The sequence below is a fragment of the Oncorhynchus mykiss genome, chromosome 13, assembly GCF_057628025.1.
Source record: "Oncorhynchus mykiss isolate SJ-2025 chromosome 13, ASM5762802v1, whole genome shotgun sequence".
Classification (NCBI taxonomy): Eukaryota; Metazoa; Chordata; class Actinopteri; order Salmoniformes; family Salmonidae; genus Oncorhynchus; species Oncorhynchus mykiss.
Window position 1 is genome coordinate 5878459 of NC_143034.1, and position 18834 is coordinate 5897292.

The 18834-nt window shown below is 41.9% G+C and overlaps 20 non-coding genes across 20 annotated transcripts; all 20 read right to left on the bottom strand.

Annotated features, from left to right (window-relative positions):
- Positions 1–196: 196 nt before the first annotated feature.
- On the bottom strand, positions 197–303 carry LOC118940614 (U6 spliceosomal RNA). The gene has a single exon (XR_005037202.1). It is a non-coding gene; the product is annotated as a U6 spliceosomal RNA (small nuclear RNA).
- Positions 304–1155: 852 nt separating this feature from the next.
- LOC118940613 (U6 spliceosomal RNA) lies at positions 1156–1262 on the bottom strand. Its single transcript, XR_005037201.2, has one exon. It is a non-coding gene; the product is annotated as a U6 spliceosomal RNA (small nuclear RNA).
- Positions 1263–2120: 858 nt separating this feature from the next.
- LOC118940612 (U6 spliceosomal RNA) lies at positions 2121–2227 on the bottom strand. The gene has a single exon (XR_005037200.1). It is a non-coding gene; the product is annotated as a U6 spliceosomal RNA (small nuclear RNA).
- An 858-nt stretch (positions 2228–3085) lies between these two features.
- LOC118940611 (U6 spliceosomal RNA) lies at positions 3086–3192 on the bottom strand. Its single transcript, XR_005037199.1, has one exon. It is a non-coding gene; the product is annotated as a U6 spliceosomal RNA (small nuclear RNA).
- Positions 3193–4050: 858 nt separating this feature from the next.
- On the bottom strand, positions 4051–4157 carry LOC118940609 (U6 spliceosomal RNA). Its single transcript, XR_005037197.2, has one exon. It is a non-coding gene; the product is annotated as a U6 spliceosomal RNA (small nuclear RNA).
- An 858-nt stretch (positions 4158–5015) lies between these two features.
- LOC118940608 (U6 spliceosomal RNA) lies at positions 5016–5122 on the bottom strand. The gene has a single exon (XR_005037196.2). It is a non-coding gene; the product is annotated as a U6 spliceosomal RNA (small nuclear RNA).
- Positions 5123–5980: 858 nt separating this feature from the next.
- Positions 5981–6087, bottom strand: LOC118940607 (U6 spliceosomal RNA). Its single transcript, XR_005037195.1, has one exon. It is a non-coding gene; the product is annotated as a U6 spliceosomal RNA (small nuclear RNA).
- Positions 6088–6945: 858 nt separating this feature from the next.
- LOC118940606 (U6 spliceosomal RNA) lies at positions 6946–7052 on the bottom strand. Its single transcript, XR_005037194.1, has one exon. It is a non-coding gene; the product is annotated as a U6 spliceosomal RNA (small nuclear RNA).
- An 870-nt stretch (positions 7053–7922) lies between these two features.
- On the bottom strand, positions 7923–8029 carry LOC118940605 (U6 spliceosomal RNA). Its single transcript, XR_005037193.1, has one exon. It is a non-coding gene; the product is annotated as a U6 spliceosomal RNA (small nuclear RNA).
- An 872-nt stretch (positions 8030–8901) lies between these two features.
- On the bottom strand, positions 8902–9008 carry LOC118940604 (U6 spliceosomal RNA). Its single transcript, XR_005037192.1, has one exon. It is a non-coding gene; the product is annotated as a U6 spliceosomal RNA (small nuclear RNA).
- Positions 9009–9880: 872 nt separating this feature from the next.
- Positions 9881–9987, bottom strand: LOC118940603 (U6 spliceosomal RNA). Its single transcript, XR_005037191.1, has one exon. It is a non-coding gene; the product is annotated as a U6 spliceosomal RNA (small nuclear RNA).
- An 858-nt stretch (positions 9988–10845) lies between these two features.
- LOC118940602 (U6 spliceosomal RNA) lies at positions 10846–10952 on the bottom strand. The gene has a single exon (XR_005037190.1). It is a non-coding gene; the product is annotated as a U6 spliceosomal RNA (small nuclear RNA).
- Positions 10953–11804: 852 nt separating this feature from the next.
- Positions 11805–11911, bottom strand: LOC118940601 (U6 spliceosomal RNA). Its single transcript, XR_005037189.1, has one exon. It is a non-coding gene; the product is annotated as a U6 spliceosomal RNA (small nuclear RNA).
- An 852-nt stretch (positions 11912–12763) lies between these two features.
- LOC118940600 (U6 spliceosomal RNA) lies at positions 12764–12870 on the bottom strand. The gene has a single exon (XR_005037188.1). It is a non-coding gene; the product is annotated as a U6 spliceosomal RNA (small nuclear RNA).
- An 852-nt stretch (positions 12871–13722) lies between these two features.
- LOC118940598 (U6 spliceosomal RNA) lies at positions 13723–13829 on the bottom strand. The gene has a single exon (XR_005037186.1). It is a non-coding gene; the product is annotated as a U6 spliceosomal RNA (small nuclear RNA).
- An 852-nt stretch (positions 13830–14681) lies between these two features.
- LOC118940597 (U6 spliceosomal RNA) lies at positions 14682–14788 on the bottom strand. The gene has a single exon (XR_005037185.1). It is a non-coding gene; the product is annotated as a U6 spliceosomal RNA (small nuclear RNA).
- An 870-nt stretch (positions 14789–15658) lies between these two features.
- Positions 15659–15765, bottom strand: LOC118940596 (U6 spliceosomal RNA). The gene has a single exon (XR_005037184.1). It is a non-coding gene; the product is annotated as a U6 spliceosomal RNA (small nuclear RNA).
- Positions 15766–16623: 858 nt separating this feature from the next.
- Positions 16624–16730, bottom strand: LOC118940595 (U6 spliceosomal RNA). Its single transcript, XR_005037183.1, has one exon. It is a non-coding gene; the product is annotated as a U6 spliceosomal RNA (small nuclear RNA).
- An 858-nt stretch (positions 16731–17588) lies between these two features.
- LOC118940594 (U6 spliceosomal RNA) lies at positions 17589–17695 on the bottom strand. Its single transcript, XR_005037182.1, has one exon. It is a non-coding gene; the product is annotated as a U6 spliceosomal RNA (small nuclear RNA).
- Positions 17696–18553: 858 nt separating this feature from the next.
- LOC118940593 (U6 spliceosomal RNA) lies at positions 18554–18660 on the bottom strand. The gene has a single exon (XR_005037181.1). It is a non-coding gene; the product is annotated as a U6 spliceosomal RNA (small nuclear RNA).
- Positions 18661–18834: the final 174 nt, after the last annotated feature.

Genomic DNA, 18834 nt, shown 5'->3' on the forward strand with positions numbered 1-18834 from the left:
TCTCACTCCCCATTTCAAAATTAAGGAAGTCTTCACAAATGTTCCTGTCATTCTACTGTAGACTGAGCTTCTCTCATCCAGCATTTCCCCTCCTCCTTAGACTAGACTGAGGGGAATGGACAATTTATTCTCCCCGGGTCACTACCGCCCAATCTTCTCTGTTTGGTTCCAATATCTCTGTGTCTCGACGTGTGAGGAAAATAAGGAGCGCTTCACGGATTTGCGTGTCATCCTTTCGCAGGGGCCATGCTAATCTTCTCTGTATCGATCCAATTTTAGTATATGTGCTGCCAAAGCGAGCACAATACAAAGCCATGAGAGGCCCTCATATATAGATCACAACCTCTCTGAAGGTTCTGGTCATGGTTGGGGTCAAACAGAGTTCAGACCCTCAAAAACCACCCCTAGAATATTGCTGTGATGTTTAAACTTTATTTGGAGATGTAGAACTTGAAATAGAATTGACTTTAGATTTTTTTCAAGATTGATCTTAGACTAAAATGTAGTTTAAAAACAAAGCCTTTTATGATTCAGGACTCTTGGTCTGTAACCCCTCCCTCACCTGCTGCTTTTAGTTGCTCCTCCCCAAGTCTTTGTTCCCCTGCCCCGACCACTTCCCACCCTTCCCCCGTTTTCTGCAACATGGCCTGGCCAAGGATACTTATAACTAACTCCCCAATTAGTAGAGGGAGAGAGAGAGAGAGAGAGAGAGTTTGAGTCTGAGTCTGACTTTGATGTCTGTTTAAAATGTTGTGACATTCAAGTTTGTTATGTTTAATACAACTGGACTAAAATTGAACACAAGTCTCTCTCCAATTCATTTGTAGATATTGAATAAAGTTGGACTCAGAGTGCAACCTTGTCTCACTCCCCAATTCATTTTTAAACTTTGAATAAAGTTGAACTCAGACTGCAACCGTGCCTAACTCGCCAATTATTTGTCTACATGTTGAATAAAGTTGGTCTCAGGCTGCAACCTTGTCTCACTCCCCATTTCAAAATTAAGGAAGTCTTCACAAATGTTCCTGTCATTCTACTGTAGACTGAGCTTCTCTCATCCAGCATTTCCCCTCCTCCTTAGACTAGACTGAGGGGAATGGACAATTTATTCTCCCCGGGTCACTACCGCCCAATCTCTGTGTCTCGACGTGTGAGGAAAATAAGGAGAGCTTCACGGATTTGCGTGTCATCCTTTCGCAGGGGCCATGCTAATCTTCTCTGTATCGATCCAATTTTAGTATATGTGCTGCCAAAGCGAGCACAATACAAAGCCATGAGAGGCCCTCATATATAGATCACAACCTCTCTGAAGGTTCTGGTCATGGTTGGGGTCAAACAGAGTTCAGACCCTCAAAAACCACCCCTAGAATATTGCTGTGATGTTTAAACTTTATTTGGAGATGTAGAACTTGAAATAGAATTGACTTTAGATTTTTTTCAAGATTGATCTTAGACTAAAATGTAGTTTAAAAACAAAGCCTTTTATGATTCAGGACTCTTGGTCTGTAACCCCTCCCTCACCTGCTGCTTTTAGTTGCTCCTCCCCAAGTCTTTGTTCCCCTGCCCCGACCACTTCCCACCCTTCCCCCGTTTTCTGCAACATGGCCTGGCCAAGGATACTTATAACTAACTCCCCAATTAGTAGAGAGAGAGAGTTTGAGTCTGAGTCTGACTTTGATGTCTGTTTAAAATGTTGTGACATTCAAGTTTGTTATGTTTAATACAACTGGACTAAAATTGAACACAAGTCTCTCTCCAATTCATTTGTAGATATTGAATAAAGTTGGACTCAGAGTGCAACCTTGTCTCACTCCCCAATTCATTTTTAAACTTTGAATAAAGTTGAACTCAGACTGCAACCGTGCCTAACTCGCCAATTATTTGTCTACATGTTGAATAAAGTTGGTCTCAGGCTGCAACCTTGTCTCACTCCCCATTTCAAAATTAAGGAAGTCTTCACAAATGTTCCTGTCATTCTACTGTAGACTGAGCTTCTCTCATCCAGCATTTCCCCTCCTCCTTAGACTAGACTGAGGGGAATGGACAATTTATTCTCCCCGGGTCACTACCGCCCAATCTTCTCTGTTTGGTTCCAATTTCTCTGTGTCTCGACGTGTGAGGAAAATAAGGAGCGCTTCACGGATTTGCGTGTCATCCTTTCGCAGGGGCCATGCTAATCTTCTCTGTATCGATCCAATTTTAGTATATGTGCTGCCAAAGCGAGCACAATACAAAGCTATGAGAGGCCCTCATATATAGATCACAACCTCTCTGAAGGTTCTGGTCATGGTTGGGGTCAAACAGAGTTCAGACCCTCAAAAACCACCCCTAGAATATTGCTGTGATGTTTAAACTTTATTTGGAGATGTAGAACTTGAAATAGAATTGACTTTAGATTTTTTTCAAGATTGATCTTAGACTAAAATGTAGTTTAAAAACAAAGCCTTTTATGATTCAGGACTCTTGGTCTGTAACCCCTCCCTCACCTGCTGCTTTTAGTTGCTCCTCCCCAAGTCTTTGTTCCCCTGCCCCGACCACTTCCCACCCTTCCCCCGTTTTCTGCAACATGGCCTGGCCAAGGATACTTATAACTAACTCCCCAATTAGTAGAGGGAGAGAGTTTGAGTCTGAGTCTGACTTTGATGTCTGTTTAAAATGTTGTGACATTCAAGTTTGTTATGTTTAATACAACTGGACTAAAATTGAACACAAGTCTCTCTCCAATTCATTTGTAGATATTGAATAAAGTTGGACTCAGAGTGCAACCTTGTCTCACTCCCCAATTCATTTTTAAACTTTGAATAAAGTTGAACTCAGACTGCAACCGTGCCTAACTCGCCAATTATTTGTCTACATGTTGAATAAAGTTGGTCTCAGGCTGCAACCTTGTCTCACTCCCCATTTCAAAATTAAGCAAGTCTTCACAAATGTTCCTGTCATTCTACTGTAGACTGAGCTTCTCTCATCCAGCATTTCCCCTCCTCCTTAGACTAGACTGAGGGGAATGGACAATTTATTCTCCCCGGGTCACTACCGCCCAATCTTCTCTGTTTGGTTCCAATTTCTCTGTGTCTCGACGTGTGAGGAAAATAAGGAGCGCTTCACGGATTTGCGTGTCATCCTTTCGCAGGGGCCATGCTAATCTTCTCTGTATCGATCCAATTTTAGTATATGTGCTGCCAAAGCGAGCACAATACAAAGCTATGAGAGGCCCTCATATATAGATCACAACCTCTCTGAAGGTTCTGGTCATGGTTGGGGTCAAACAGAGTTCAGACCCTCAAAAACCACCCCTAGAATATTGCTGTGATGTTTAAACTTTATTTGGAGATGTAGAACTTGAAATAGAATTGACTTTAGATTTTTTTCAAGATTGATCTTAGACTAAAATGTAGTTTAAAAACAAAGCCTTTTATGATTCAGGACTCTTGGTCTGTAACCCCTCCCTCACCTGCTGCTTTTAGTTGCTCCTCCCCAAGTCTTTGTTCCCCTGCCCCGACCACTTCCCACCCTTCCCCCGTTTTCTGCAACATGGCCTGGCCAAGGATACTTATAACTAACTCCCCAATTAGTAGAGAGAGAGAGTTTGAGTCTGAGTCTGACTTTGATGTCTGTTTAAAATGTTGTGACATTCAAGTTTGTTATGTTTAATACAACTGGACTAAAATTGAACACAAGTCTCTCTCCAATTCATTTGTAGATATTGAATAAAGTTGGACTCAGAGTGCAACCTTGTCTCACTCCCCAATTCATTTTTAAACTTTGAATAAAGTTGAACTCAGACTGCAACCGTGCCTAACTCGCCAATTATTTGTCTACATGTTGAATAAAGTTGGTCTCAGGCTGCAACCTTGTCTCACTCCCCATTTCAAAATTAAGGAAGTCTTCACAAATGTTCCTGTCATTCTACTGTAGACTGAGCTTCTCTCATCCAGCATTTCCCCTCCTCCTTAGACTAGACTGAGGGGAATGGACAATTTATTCTCCCCGGGTCACTACCGCCCAATCTTCTCTGTTTGGTTCCAATATCTCTGTGTCTCGACGTGTGAGGAAAATAAGGAGAGCTTCACGGATTTGCGTGTCATCCTTTCGCAGGGGCCATGCTAATCTTCTCTGTATCGATCCAATTTTAGTATATGTGCTGCCAAAGCGAGCACAATACAAAGCCATGAGAGGCCCTCATATATAGATCACAACCTCTCTGAAGGTTCTGGTCATGGTTGGGGTCAAACAGAGTTCAGACCCTCAAAAACCACCCCTAGAATATTGCTGTGATGTTTAAACTTTATTTGGAGATGTAGAACTTGAAATAGAATTGACTTTAGATTTTTTTCAAGATTGATCTTAGACTAAAATGTAGTTTAAAAACAAAGCCTTTTATGATTCAGGACTCTTGGTCTGTAACCCCTCCCTCACCTGCTGCTTTTAGTTGCTCCTCCCCAAGTCTTTGTTCCCCTGCCCCGACCACTTCCCACCCTTCCCCCGTTTTCTGCAACATGGCCTGGCCAAGGATACTTATAACTAACTCCCCAATTAGTAGAGGGAGAGAGTTTGAGTCTGAGTCTGACTTTGATGTCTGTTTAAAATGTTGTGACATTCAAGTTTGTTATGTTTAATACAACTGGACTAAAATTGAACACAAGTCTCTCTCCAATTCATTTGTAGATATTGAATAAAGTTGGACTCAGAGTGCAACCTTGTCTCACTCCCCAATTCATTTTTAAACTTTGAATAAAGTTGAACTCAGACTGCAACCGTGCCTAACTCGCCAATTATTTGTCTACATGTTGAATAAAGTTGGTCTCAGGCTGCAACCTTGTCTCACTCCCCATTTCAAAATTAAGGAAGTCTTCACAAATGTTCCTGTCATTCTACTGTAGACTGAGCTTCTCTCATCCAGCATTTCCCCTCCTCCTTAGACTAGACTGAGGGGAATGGACAATTTATTCTCCCCGGGTCACTACCGCCCAATCTTCTCTGTTTGGTTCCAATTTCTCTGTGTCTCGACGTGTGAGGAAAATAAGGAGCGCTTCACGGATTTGCGTGTCATCCTTTCGCGGGGGCCATGCTAATCTTCTCTGTATCGATCCAATTTTAGTATATGTGCTGCCAAAGCGAGCACAATACAAAGCTATGAGAGGCCCTCATATATAGATCACAACCTCTCTGAAGGTTCTGGTCATGGTTGGGGTCAAACAGAGTTCAGACCCTCAAAAACCACCCCTAGAATATTGCTGTGATGTTTAAACTTTATTTGGAGATGTAGAACTTGAAATAGAATTGACTTTAGATTTTTTTCAAGATTGATCTTAGACTAAAATGTAGTTTAAAAACAAAGCCTTTTATGATTCAGGACTCTTGGTCTGTAACCCCTCCCTCACCTGCTGCTTTTAGTTGCTCCTCCCCAAGTCTTTGTTCCCCTGCCCCGACCACTTCCCACCCTTCCCCCGTTTTCTGCAACATGGCCTGGCCAAGGATACTTATAACTAACTCCCCAATTAGTAGAGGGAGAGAGTTTGAGTCTGAGTCTGACTTTGATGTCTGTTTAAAATGTTGTGACATTCAAGTTTGTTATGTTTAATACAACTGGACTAAAATTGAACACAAGTCTCTCTCCAATTCATTTGTAGATATTGAATAAAGTTGGACTCAGAGTGCAACCTTGTCTCACTCCCCAATTCATTTTTAAACTTTGAATAAAGTTGAACTCAGACTGCAACCGTGCCTAACTCGCCAATTATTTGTCTACATGTTGAATAAAGTTGGTCTCAGGCTGCAACCTTGTCTCACTCCCCATTTCAAAATTAAGGAAGTCTTCACAAATGTTCCTGTCATTCTACTGTAGACTGAGCTTCTCTCATCCAGCATTTCCCCTCCTCCTTAGACTAGACTGAGGGGAATGGACAATTTATTCTCCCCGGGTCACTACCGCCCAATCTTCTCTGTTTGGTTCCAATTTCTCTGTGTCTCGACGTGTGAGGAAAATAAGGAGCGCTTCACGGATTTGCGTGTCATCCTTTCGCAGGGGCCATGCTAATCTTCTCTGTATCGATCCAATTTTAGTATATGTGCTGCCAAAGCGAGCACAATACAAAGCTATGAGAGGCCCTCATATATAGATCACAACCTCTCTGAAGGTTCTGGTCATGGTTGGGGTCAAACAGAGTTCAGACCCTCAAAAACCACCCCTAGAATATTGCTGTGATGTTTAAACTTTATTTGGAGATGTAGAACTTGAAATAGAATTGACTTTAGATTTTTTTCAAGATTGATCTTAGACTAAAATGTAGTTTAAAAACAAAGCCTTTTATGATTCAGGACTCTTGGTCTGTAACCCCTCCCTCACCTGCTGCTTTTAGTTGCTCCTCCCCAAGTCTTTGTTCCCCTGCCCCGACCACTTCCCACCCTTCCCCCGTTTTCTGCAACATGGCCTGGCCAAGGATACTTATAACTAACTCCCCAATTAGTAGAGAGAGAGAGTTTGAGTCTGAGTCTGACTTTGATGTCTGTTTAAAATGTTGTGACATTCAAGTTTGTTATGTTTAATACAACTGGACTAAAATTGAACACAAGTCTCTCTCCAATTCATTTGTAGATATTGAATAAAGTTGGACTCAGAGTGCAACCTTGTCTCACTCCCCAATTCATTTTTAAACTTTGAATAAAGTTGAACTCAGACTGCAACCGTGCCTAACTCGCCAATTATTTGTCTACATGTTGAATAAAGTTGGTCTCAGGCTGCAACCTTGTCTCACTCCCCATTTCAAAATTAAGGAAGTCTTCACAAATGTTCCTGTCATTCTACTGTAGACTGAGCTTCTCTCATCCAGCATTTCCCCTCCTCCTTAGACTAGACTGAGGGGAATGGACAATTTATTCTCCCCGGGTCACTACCGCCCAATCTTCTCTGTTTGGTTCCAATTTCTCTGTGTCTCGACGTGTGAGGAAAATAAGGAGCGCTTCACGGATTTGCGTGTCATCCTTTCGCAGGGGCCATGCTAATCTTCTCTGTATCGATCCAATTTTAGTATATGTGCTGCCAAAGCGAGCACAATACAAAGCTATGAGAGGCCCTCATATATAGATCACAACCTCTCTGAAGGTTCTGGTCATGGTTGGGGTCAAACAGAGTTCAGACCCTCAAAAACCACCCCTAGAATATTGCTGTGATGTTTAAACTTTATTTGGAGATGTAGAACTTGAAATAGAATTGACTTTAGATTTTTTTCAAGATTGATCTTAGACTAAAATGTAGTTTAAAAACAAAGCCTTTTATGATTCAGGACTCTTGGTCTGTAACCCCTCCCTCACCTGCTGCTTTTAGTTGCTCCTCCCCAAGTCTTTGTTCCCCTGCCCCGACCACTTCCCACCCTTCCCCCGTTTTCTGCAACATGGCCTGGCCAAGGATACTTATAACTAACTCCCCAATTAGTAGAGGGAGAGAGAGAGAGAGAGAGTTTGAGTCTGAGTCTGACTTTGATGTCTGTTTAAAATGTTGTGACATTCAAGTTTGTTATGTTTAATACAACTGGACTAAAATTGAACACAAGTCTCTCTCCAATTCATTTGTAGATATTGAATAAAGTTGGACTCAGAGTGCAACCTTGTCTCACTCCCCAATTCATTTTTAAACTTTGAATAAAGTTGAACTCAGACTGCAACCGTGCCTAACTCGCCAATTATTTGTCTACATGTTGAATAAAGTTGGTCTCAGGCTGCAACCTTGTCTCACTCCCCATTTCAAAATTAAGGAAGTCTTCACAAATGTTCCTGTCATTCTACTGTAGACTGAGCTTCTCTCATCCAGCATTTCCCCTCCTCCTTAGACTAGACTGAGGGGAATGGACAATTTATTCTCCCCGGGTCACTACCGCCCAATCTTCTCTGTTTGGTTCCAATATCTCTGTGTCTCGACGTGTGAGGAAAATAAGGAGCGCTTCACGGATTTGCGTGTCATCCTTTCGCAGGGGCCATGCTAATCTTCTCTGTATCGATCCAATTTTAGTATATGTGCTGCCAAAGCGAGCACAATACAAAGCCATGAGAGGCCCTCATATATAGATCACAACCTCTCTGAAGGTTCTGGTCATGGTTGGGGTCAAACAGAGTTCAGACCCTCAAAAACCACCCCTAGAATATTGCTGTGATGTTTAAACTTTATTTGGAGATGTAGAACTTGAAATAGAATTGACTTTAGATTTTTTTCAAGATTGATCTTAGACTAAAATGTAGTTTAAAAACAAAGCCTTTTATGATTCAGGACTCTTGGTCTGTAACCCCTCCCTCACCTGCTGCTTTTAGTTGCTCCTCCCCAAGTCTTTGTTCCCCTGCCCCGACCACTTCCCACCCTTCCCCCGTTTTCTGCAACATGGCCTGGCCAAGGATACTTATAACTAACTCCCCAATTAGTAGAGGGAGAGAGAGAGAGAGAGAGAGTTTGAGTCTGAGTCTGACTTTGATGTCTGTTTAAAATGTTGTGACATTCAAGTTTGTTATGTTTAATACAACTGGACTAAAATTGAACACAAGTCTCTCTCCAATTCATTTGTAGATATTGAATAAAGTTGGACTCAGAGTGCAACCTTGTCTCACTCCCCAATTCATTTTTAAACTTTGAATAAAGTTGAACTCAGACTGCAACCGTGCCTAACTCGCCAATTATTTGTCTACATGTTGAATAAAGTTGGTCTCAGGCTGCAACCTTGTCTCACTCCCCATTTCAAAATTAAGGAAGTCTTCACAAATGTTCCTGTCATTCTACTGTAGACTGAGCTTCTCTCATCCAGCATTTCCCCTCCTCCTTAGACTAGACTGAGGGGAATGGACAATTTATTCTCCCCGGGTCACTACCGCCCAATCTTCTCTGTTTGGTTCCAATTTCTCTGTGTCTCGACGTGTGAGGAAAATAAGGAGCGCTTCACGGATTTGCGTGTCATCCTTTCGCAGGGGCCATGCTAATCTTCTCTGTATCGATCCAATTTTAGTATATGTGCTGCCAAAGCGAGCACAATACAAAGCTATGAGAGGCCCTCATATATAGATCACAACCTCTCTGAAGGTTCTGGTCATGGTTGGGGTCAAACAGAGTTCAGACCCTCAAAAACCACCCCTAGAATATTGCTGTGATGTTTAAACTTTATTTGGAGATGTAGAACTTGAAATAGAATTGACTTTAGATTTTTTTCAAGATTGATCTTAGACTAAAATGTAGTTTAAAAACAAAGCCTTTTATGATTCAGGACTCTTGGTCTGTAACCCCTCCCTCACCTGCTGCTTTTAGTTGCTCCTCCCCAAGTCTTTGTTCCCCTGCCCCGACCACTTCCCACCCTTCCCCCGTTTTCTGCAACATGGCCTGGCCAAGGGTACTTATAACTAACTCCCCAATTAGTAGAGGGAGAGAGAGAGAGAGAGAGAGTTTGAGTCTGAGTCTGACTTTGATGTCTGTTTAAAATGTTGTGACATTCAAGTTTGTTATGTTTAATACAACTGGACTAAAATTGAACACAAGTCTCTCTCCAATTCATTTGTAGATATTGAATAAAGTTGGACTCAGAGTGCAACCTTGTCTCACTCCCCAATTCATTTTTAAACTTTGAATAAAGTTGAACTCAGACTGCAACCGTGCCTAACTCGCCAATTATTTGTCTACATGTTGAATAAAGTTGGTCTCAGGCTGCAACCTTGTCTCACTCCCCATTTCAAAATTAAGGAAGTCTTCACAAATGTTCCTGTCATTCTACTGTAGACTGAGCTTCTCTCATCCAGCATTTCCCCTCCTCCTTAGACTAGACTGAGGGGAATGGACAATTTATTCTCCCCGGGTCACTACCGCCCAATCTTCTCTGTTTGGTTCCAATTTCTCTGTGTCTCGACGTGTGAGGAAAATAAGGAGCGCTTCACGGATTTGCGTGTCATCCTTTCGCAGGGGCCATGCTAATCTTCTCTGTATCGATCCAATTTTAGTATATGTGCTGCCAAAGCGAGCACAATACAAAGCTATGAGAGGCCCTCATATATAGATCACAACCTCTCTGAAGGTTCTGGTCATGGTTGGGGTCAAACAGAGTTCAGACCCTCAAAAACCACCCCTAGAATATTGCTGTGATGTTTAAACTTTATTTGGAGATGTAGAACTTGAAATAGAATTGACTTTAGATTTTTTTCAAGATTGATCTTAGACTAAAATGTAGTTTAAAAACAAAGCCTTTTATGATTCAGGACTCTTGGTCTGTAACCCCTCCCTCACCTGCTGCTTTTAGTTGCTCCTCCCCAAGTCTTTGTTCCCCTGCCCCGACCACTTCCCACCCTTCCCCCGTTTTCTGCAACATGGCCTGGCCAAGGATACTTATAACTAACTCCCCAATTAGTAGAGAGAGAGAGTTTGAGTCTGAGTCTGACTTTGATGTCTGTTTAAAATGTTGTGACATTCAAGTTTGTTATGTTTAATACAACTGGACTAAAATTGAACACAAGTCTCTCTCCAATTCATTTGTAGATATTGAATAAAGTTGGACTCAGAGTGCAACCTTGTCTCACTCCCCAATTCATTTTTAAACTTTGAATAAAGTTGAACTCAGACTGCAACCGTGCCTAACTCGCCAATTATTTGTCTACATGTTGAATAAAGTTGGTCTCAGGCTGCAACCTTGTCTCACTCCCCATTTCAAAATTAAGGAAGTCTTCACAAATGTTCCTGTCATTCTACTGTAGACTGAGCTTCTCTCATCCAGCATTTCCCCTCCTCCTTAGACTAGACTGAGGGGAATGGACAATTTATTCTCCCCGGGTCACTACCGCCCAATCTTCTCTGTTTGGTTCCAATTTCTCTGTGTCTCGACGTGTGAGGAAAATAAGGAGCGCTTCACGGATTTGCGTGTCATCCTTTCGCAGGGGCCATGCTAATCTTCTCTGTATCGATCCAATTTTAGTATATGTGCTGCCAAAGCGAGCACAATACAAAGCTATGAGAGGCCCTCATATATAGATCACAACCTCTCTGAAGGTTCTGGTCATGGTTGGGGTCAAACAGAGTTCAGACCCTCAAAAACCACCCCTAGAATATTGCTGTGATGTTTAAACTTTATTTGGAGATGTAGAACTTGAAATAGAATTGACTTTAGATTTTTTTCAAGATTGATCTTAGACTAAAATGTAGTTTAAAAACAAAGCCTTTTATGATTCAGGACTCTTGGTCTGTAACCCCTCCCTCACCTGCTGCTTTTAGTTGCTCCTCCCCAAGTCTTTGTTCCCCTGCCCCGACCACTTCCCACCCTTCCCCCGTTTTCTGCAACATGGCCTGGCCAAGGATACTTATAACTAACTCCCCAATTAGTAGAGGGAGAGAGTTTGAGTCTGACTTTGATGTCTGTTTAAAATGTTGTGACATTCAAGTTTGTTATGTTTAATACAACTGGACTAAAGTTGAACACAAGTCTCTCTCCAATTCATTTGTAGATATTGAATAAAGTTGGACTCAGAGTGCAACCTTGTCTCACTCCCCAATTCATTTTTAAACTTTGAATAAAGTTGAACTCAGACTGCAACCGTGCCTAACTCGCCAATTATTTGTCTACATGTTGAATAAAGTTGGTCTCAGGCTGCAACCTTGTCTCACTCCCCATTTCAAAATTAAGGAAGTCTTCACAAATGTTCCTGTCATTCTACTGTAGACTGAGCTTCTCTCATCCAGCATTTCCCCTCCTCCTTAGACTAGACTGAGGGGAATGGACAATTTATTCTCCCCGGGTCACTACCGCCCAATCTTCTCTGTTTGGTTCCAATTTCTCTGTGTCTCGACGTGTGAGGAAAATAAGGAGCGCTTCACGGATTTGCGTGTCATCCTTTCGCAGGGGCCATGCTAATCTTCTCTGTATCGATCCAATTTTAGTATATGTGCTGCCAAAGCGAGCACAATACAAAGCTATGAGAGGCCCTCATATATAGATCACAACCTCTCTGAAGGTTCTGGTCATGGTTGGGGTCAAACAGAGTTCAGACCCTCAAAAACCACCCCTAGAATATTGCTGTGATGTTTAAACTTTATTTGGAGATGTAGAACTTGAAATAGAATTGACTTTAGATTTTTTTCAAGATTGATCTTAGACTAAAATGTAGTTTAAAAACAAAGCCTTTTATGATTCAGGACTCTTGGTCTGTAACCCCTCCCTCACCTGCTGCTTTTAGTTGCTCCTCCCCAAGTCTTTGTTCCCCTGCCCCGACCACTTCCCACCCTTCCCCCGTTTTCTGCAACATGGCCTGGCCAAGGATACTTATAACTAACTCCCCAATTAGTAGAGGGAGAGAGTTTGAGTCTGACTTTGATGTCTGTTTAAAATGTTGTGACATTCAAGTTTGTTATGTTTAATACAACTGGACTAAAGTTGAACACAAGTCTCTCTCCAATTCATTTGTAGATATTGAATAAAGTTGGACTCAGAGTGCAACCTTGTCTCACTCCCCAATTCATTTTTAAACTTTGAATAAAGTTGAACTCAGACTGCAACCGTGCCTAACTCGCCAATTATTTGTCTACATGTTGAATAAAGTTGGTCTCAGGCTGCAACCTTGTCTCACTCCCCATTTCAAAATTAAGGAAGTCTTCACAAATGTTCCTGTCATTCTACTGTAGACTGAGCTTCTCTCATCCAGCATTTCCCCTCCTCCTTAGACTAGACTGAGGGGAATGGACAATTTATTCTCCCCGGGTCACTACCGCCCAATCTTCTCTGTTTGGTTCCAATTTCTCTGTGTCTCGACGTGTGAGGAAAATAAGGAGCGCTTCACGGATTTGCGTGTCATCCTTTCGCAGGGGCCATGCTAATCTTCTCTGTATCGATCCAATTTTAGTATATGTGCTGCCAAAGCGAGCACAATACAAAGCTATGAGAGGCCCTCATATATAGATCACAACCTCTCTGAAGGTTCTGGTCATGGTTGGGGTCAAACAGAGTTCAGACCCTCAAAAACCACCCCTAGAATATTGCTGTGATGTTTAAACTTTATTTGGAGATGTAGAACTTGAAATAGAATTGACTTTAGATTTTTTTCAAGATTGATCTTAGACTAAAATGTAGTTTAAAAACAAAGCCTTTTATGATTCAGGACTCTTGGTCTGTAACCCCTCCCTCACCTGCTGCTTTTAGTTGCTCCTCCCCAAGTCTTTGTTCCCCTGCCCCGACCACTTCCCACCCTTCCCCCGTTTTCTGCAACATGGCCTGGCCAAGGATACTTATAACTAACTCCCCAATTAGTAGAGGGAGAGAGTTTGAGTCTGACTTTGATGTCTGTTTAAAATGTTGTGACATTCAAGTTTGTTATGTTTAATACAACTGGACTAAAGTTGAACACAAGTCTCTCTCCAATTCATTTGTAGATATTGAATAAAGTTGGACTCAGAGTGCAACCTTGTCTCACTCCCCAATTCATTTTTAAACTTTGAATAAAGTTGAACTCAGACTGCAACCGTGCCTAACTCGCCAATTATTTGTCTACATGTTGAATAAAGTTGGTCTCAGGCTGCAACCTTGTCTCACTCCCCATTTCAAAATTAAGGAAGTCTTCACAAATGTTCCTGTCATTCTACTGTAGACTGAGCTTCTCTCATCCAGCATTTCCCCTCCTCCTTAGACTAGACTGAGGGGAATGGACAATTTATTCTCCCCGGGTCACTACCGCCCAATCTTCTCTGTTTGGTTCCAATTTCTCTGTGTCTCGACGTGTGAGGAAAATAAGGAGCGCTTCACGGATTTGCGTGTCATCCTTTCGCAGGGGCCATGCTAATCTTCTCTGTATCGATCCAATTTTAGTATATGTGCTGCCAAAGCGAGCACAATACAAAGCTATGAGAGGCCCTCATATATAGATCACAACCTCTCTGAAGGTTCTGGTCATGGTTGGGGTCAAACAGAGTTCAGACCCTCAAAAACCACCCCTAGAATATTGCTGTGATGTTTAAACTTTATTTGGAGATGTAGAACTTGAAATAGAATTGACTTTAGATTTTTTTCAAGATTGATCTTAGACTAAAATGTAGTTTAAAAACAAAGCCTTTTATGATTCAGGACTCTTGGTCTGTAACCCCTCCCTCACCTGCTGCTTTTAGTTGCTCCTCCCCAAGTCTTTGTTCCCCTGCCCCGACCACTTCCCACCCTTCCCCCGTTTTCTGCAACATGGCCTGGCCAAGGATACTTATAACTAACTCCCCAATTAGTAGAGGGAGAGAGTTTGAGTCTGACTTTGATGTCTGTTTAAAATGTTGTGACATTCAAGTTTGTTATGTTTAATACAACTGGACTAAAGTTGAACACAAGTCTCTCTCCAATTCATTTGTAGATATTGAATAAAGTTGGACTCAGAGTGCAACCTTGTCTCACTCCCCAATTCATTTTTAAACTTTGAATAAAGTTGAACTCAGACTGCAACCGTGCCTAACTCGCCAATTATTTGTCTACATGTTGAATAAAGTTGGTCTCAGGCTGCAACCTTGTCTCACTCCCCATTTCAAAATTAAGGAAGTCTTCACAAATGTTCCTGTCATTCTACTGTAGACTGAGCTTCTCTCATCCAGCATTTCCCCTCCTCCTTAGACTAGACTGAGGGGAATGGACAATTTATTCTCCCCGGGTCACTACCGCCCAATCTTCTCTGTTTGGTTCCAATTTCTCTGTGTCTCGACGTGTGAGGAAAATAAGGAGCGCTTCACGGATTTGCGTGTCATCCTTTCGCAGGGGCCATGCTAATCTTCTCTGTATCGATCCAATTTTAGTATATGTGCTGCCAAAGCGAGCACAATACAAAGCTATGAGAGGCCCTCATATATAGATCACAACCTCTCTGAAGGTTCTGGTCATGGTTGGGGTCAAACAGAGTTCAGACCCTCAAAAACCACCCCTAGAATATTGCTGTGATGTTTAAACTTTATTTGGAGATGTAGAACTTGAAATAGAATTGACTTTAGATTTTTTTCAAGATTGATCTTAGACTAAAATGTAGTTTAAAAACAAAGCCTTTTATGATTCAGGACTCTTGGTCTGTAACCCCTCCCTCACCTGCTGCTTTTAGTTGCTCCTCCCCAAGTCTTTGTTCCCCTGCCCCGACCACTTCCCACCCTTCCCCCGTTTTCTGCAACATGGCCTGGCCAAGGATACTTATAACTAACTCCCCAATTAGTAGAGGGAGAGAGAGAGAGAGAGAGTTTGAGTCTGAGTCTGACTTTGATGTCTGTTTAAAATGTTGTGACATTCAAGTTTGTTATGTTTAATACAACTGGACTAAAATTGAACACAAGTCTCTCTCCAATTCATTTGTAGATATTGAATAAAGTTGGACTCAGAGTGCAACCTTGTCTCACTCCCCAATTCATTTTTAAACTTTGAATAAAGTTGAACTCAGACTGCAACCGTGCCTAACTCGCCAATTATTTGTCTACATGTTGAATAAAGTTGGTCTCAGGCTGCAACCTTGTCTCACTCCCCATTTCAAAATTAAGCAAGTCTTCACAAATGTTCCTGTCATTCTACTGTAGACTGAGCTTCTCTCATCCAGCATTTCCCCTCCTCCTTAGACTAGACTGAGGGGAATGGACAATTTATTCTCCCCGGGTCACTACCGCCCAATCTTCTCTGTTTGGTTCCAATTTCTCTGTGTCTCAACGTGTGAGGAAAATAAGGAGCGCTTCACGGATTTGCGTGTCATCCTTTCGCAGGGGCCATGCTAATCTTCTCTGTATCGATCCAATTTTAGTATATGTGCTGCCAAAGCGAGCACAATACAAAGCTATGAGAGGCCCTCATATATAGATCACAACCTCTCTGAAGGTTCTGGTCATGGTTGGGGTCAAACAGAGTTCAGACCCTCAAAAACCACCCCTAGAATATTGCTGTGATGTTTAAACTTTATTTGGAGATGTAGAACTTGAAATAGAATTGACTTTAGATTTTTTTCAAGATTGATCTTAGACTAAAATGTAGTTTAAAAACAAAGCCTTTTATGATTCAGGACTCTTGGTCTGTAACCCCTCCCTCACCTGCTGCTTTTAGTTGCTCCTCCCCAAGTCTTTGTTCCCCTGCCCCGACCACTTCCCACCCTTCCCCCGTTTTCTGCAACATGGCCTGGCCAAGGATACTTATAACTAACTCCCCAATTAGTAGAGGGAGAGAGTTTGAGTCTGAGTCTGACTTTGATGTCTGTTTAAAATGTTGTGACATTCAAGTTTGTTATGTTTAATACAACTGGACTAAAATTGAACACAAGTCTCTCTCCAATTCATTTGTAGATATTGAATAAAGTTGGACTCAGAGTGCAACCTTGTCTCACTCCCCAATTAATTTTTAAACTTTGAATAAAGTTGAACTCAGACTGCAACCGTGCCTAACTCGCCAATTATTTGTCTACATGTTGAATAAAGTTGGTCTCAGGCTGCAACCTTGTCTCACTCCCCATTTCAAAATTAAGCAAGTCTTCACAAATGTTCCTGTCATTCTACTGTAGACTGAGCTTCTCTCATCCAGCATTTCCCCTCCTCCTTAGACTAGACTGAGGGGAATGGACAATTTATTCTCCCCTGGTCACTACCGCCCAATCTTCTCTGTTTGGTTCCAATTTCTCTGTGTCTCGACGTGTGAGGAAAATAAGGAGCGCTTCACGGATTTGCGTGTCATCCTTTCGCAGGGGCCATGCTAATCTTCTCTGTATCGATCCAATTTTAGTATATGTGCTGCCAAAGCGAGCACAATACAAAGCTATGAGAGGCCCTCATATATAGATCACAACCTCTCTGAAGGTTCTGGTCATGGTTGGGGTCAAACAGAGTTCAGACCCTCAAAAACCACCCCTAGAATATTGCTGTGATGTTTAAACTTTATTTGGAGATGTAGAACTTGAAATAGAATTGACTTTAGATTTTTTTCAAGATTGATCTTAGACTAAAATGTAGTTTAAAAACAAAGCCTTTTATGATTCAGGACTCTTGGTCTGTAACCCCTCCCTCACCTGCTGCTTTTAGTTGCTCCTCCCCAAGTCTTTGTTCCCCTGCCCCGACCACTTCCCACCCTTCCCCCGTTTTCTGCAACATGGCCTGGCCAAGGATACTTATAACTAACTCCCCAATTAGTAGAGGGAGAGAGTTTGAGTCTGAGTCTGACTTTGATGTCTGTTTAAAATGTTGTGACATTCAAGTTTGTTATGTTTAATACAACTGGACTAAAATTGAACACAAGTCTCTCTCCAATTCATTTGTAGATATTGAATAAAGTTGGACTCAGAGTGCAACCTTGTCTCACTCCCCAATTCATTTTTAAACTTTGAATAAAGTTGAACTCAGACTGCAACCGTGCCTAACTCGCCAATTATTTGTCTACATGTTGAATAAAGTTGGTCTCAGGCTGCAACCTTGTCTCACTCCCCATTTCAAAATTAAGCAAGTCTTCACAAATGTTCCTGTCATTCTACTGTAGACTGAGCTTCTCTCATCCAGCATTTCCCCTCCTCCTTAGACTAGACTGAGGGGAATGGACAATTTATTCTCCCCTGGTCACTACCGCCCAATCTTCTCTGTTTGGTTCCAATTTCTCTGTGTCTCGACGTGTGAGGAAAATAAGGAGCGCTTCACGGATTTGCGTGTCATCCTTTCGCAGGGGCCATGCTAATCTTCTCTGTATCGATCCAATTTTAGTATATGTGCTGCCAAAGCGAGCACAATACAAAGCTATGAGAGGCCCTCATATATAGATCACAACCTCTCTGAAGGTTCTGGTCATGGTTGGGGTCAAACAGAGTTCAGACCCTCAAAAACCACCCCTAGAATATTGCTGTGATGTTTAAACTTTATTTGGAGATGTAGAACTTGAAATAGAATTGACTTTAGATTTTTTTCAAGATTGATCTTAGACTAAAATGTAGTTTAAAAACAAAGCCTTTTATGATTCAGGACTCTTGGTCTGTAACCCCTCCCTCACCTGCTGCTTTTAGTTGCTCCTCCCCAAGTCTTTGTTCCCCTGCCCCGACCACTTCCCACCCTTCCCCCGTTTTCTGCAACATGGCCTGGCCAAGGATACTTATAACTAACTCCCCAATTAGTAGAGGGAGAGAGTTTGAGTCTGAGTCTGACTTTGATGTCTGTTTAAAATGTTGTGACATTCAAGTTTGTTATGTTTAATACAACTGGACTAAAATTGAACACAAGTCTCTCTCCAATTCATTTGTAGATATTGAATAAAGTTGGACTCAGAGTGCAACCTTGTCTCACTCCCCAATTAATTTTTAAACTTTGAATAAAGTTGAACTCAGACTGCAACCGTGCCTAACTCGCCAATTATTTGTCTACATGTTGAATAAAGTTGGTCTCAGGCTGCAACCTTGTCTCACTCCCCATTTCAAAATTAAGGAAGTCTTCACAAATGTTCCTGTCATTCTACTGTAGACTGAGCTTCTCTCATCCAGCATTTCCCCTCCTCCTTAGACTAGACTGAGGGGAATGGACAATTTATTCTCCCCGGGTCACTACCGCCCAATCTTCTCTGTTTGGTTCCAATTTCTCTGTGTCTCGACGTGTGAGGAAAATAAGGAGCGCTTCACGGATTTGCGTGTCATCCTTTCGCAGGGGCCATGCTAATCTTCTCTGTATCGATCCAATTTTAGTATATGTGCTGCCAAAGCGAGCACAATACAAAGCTATGAGAGGCCCTCATATATAGATCACAACCTCTCTGAAGGTTCTGGTCATGGTTGGGGTCAAACAGAGTTCAGACCCTCAAAAACCACCCCTAGAATATTGCTGTGATGTTTAAACTTTATTTGGAGATGTAGAACTTGAAATAGAATTGACTTTAGATTTTT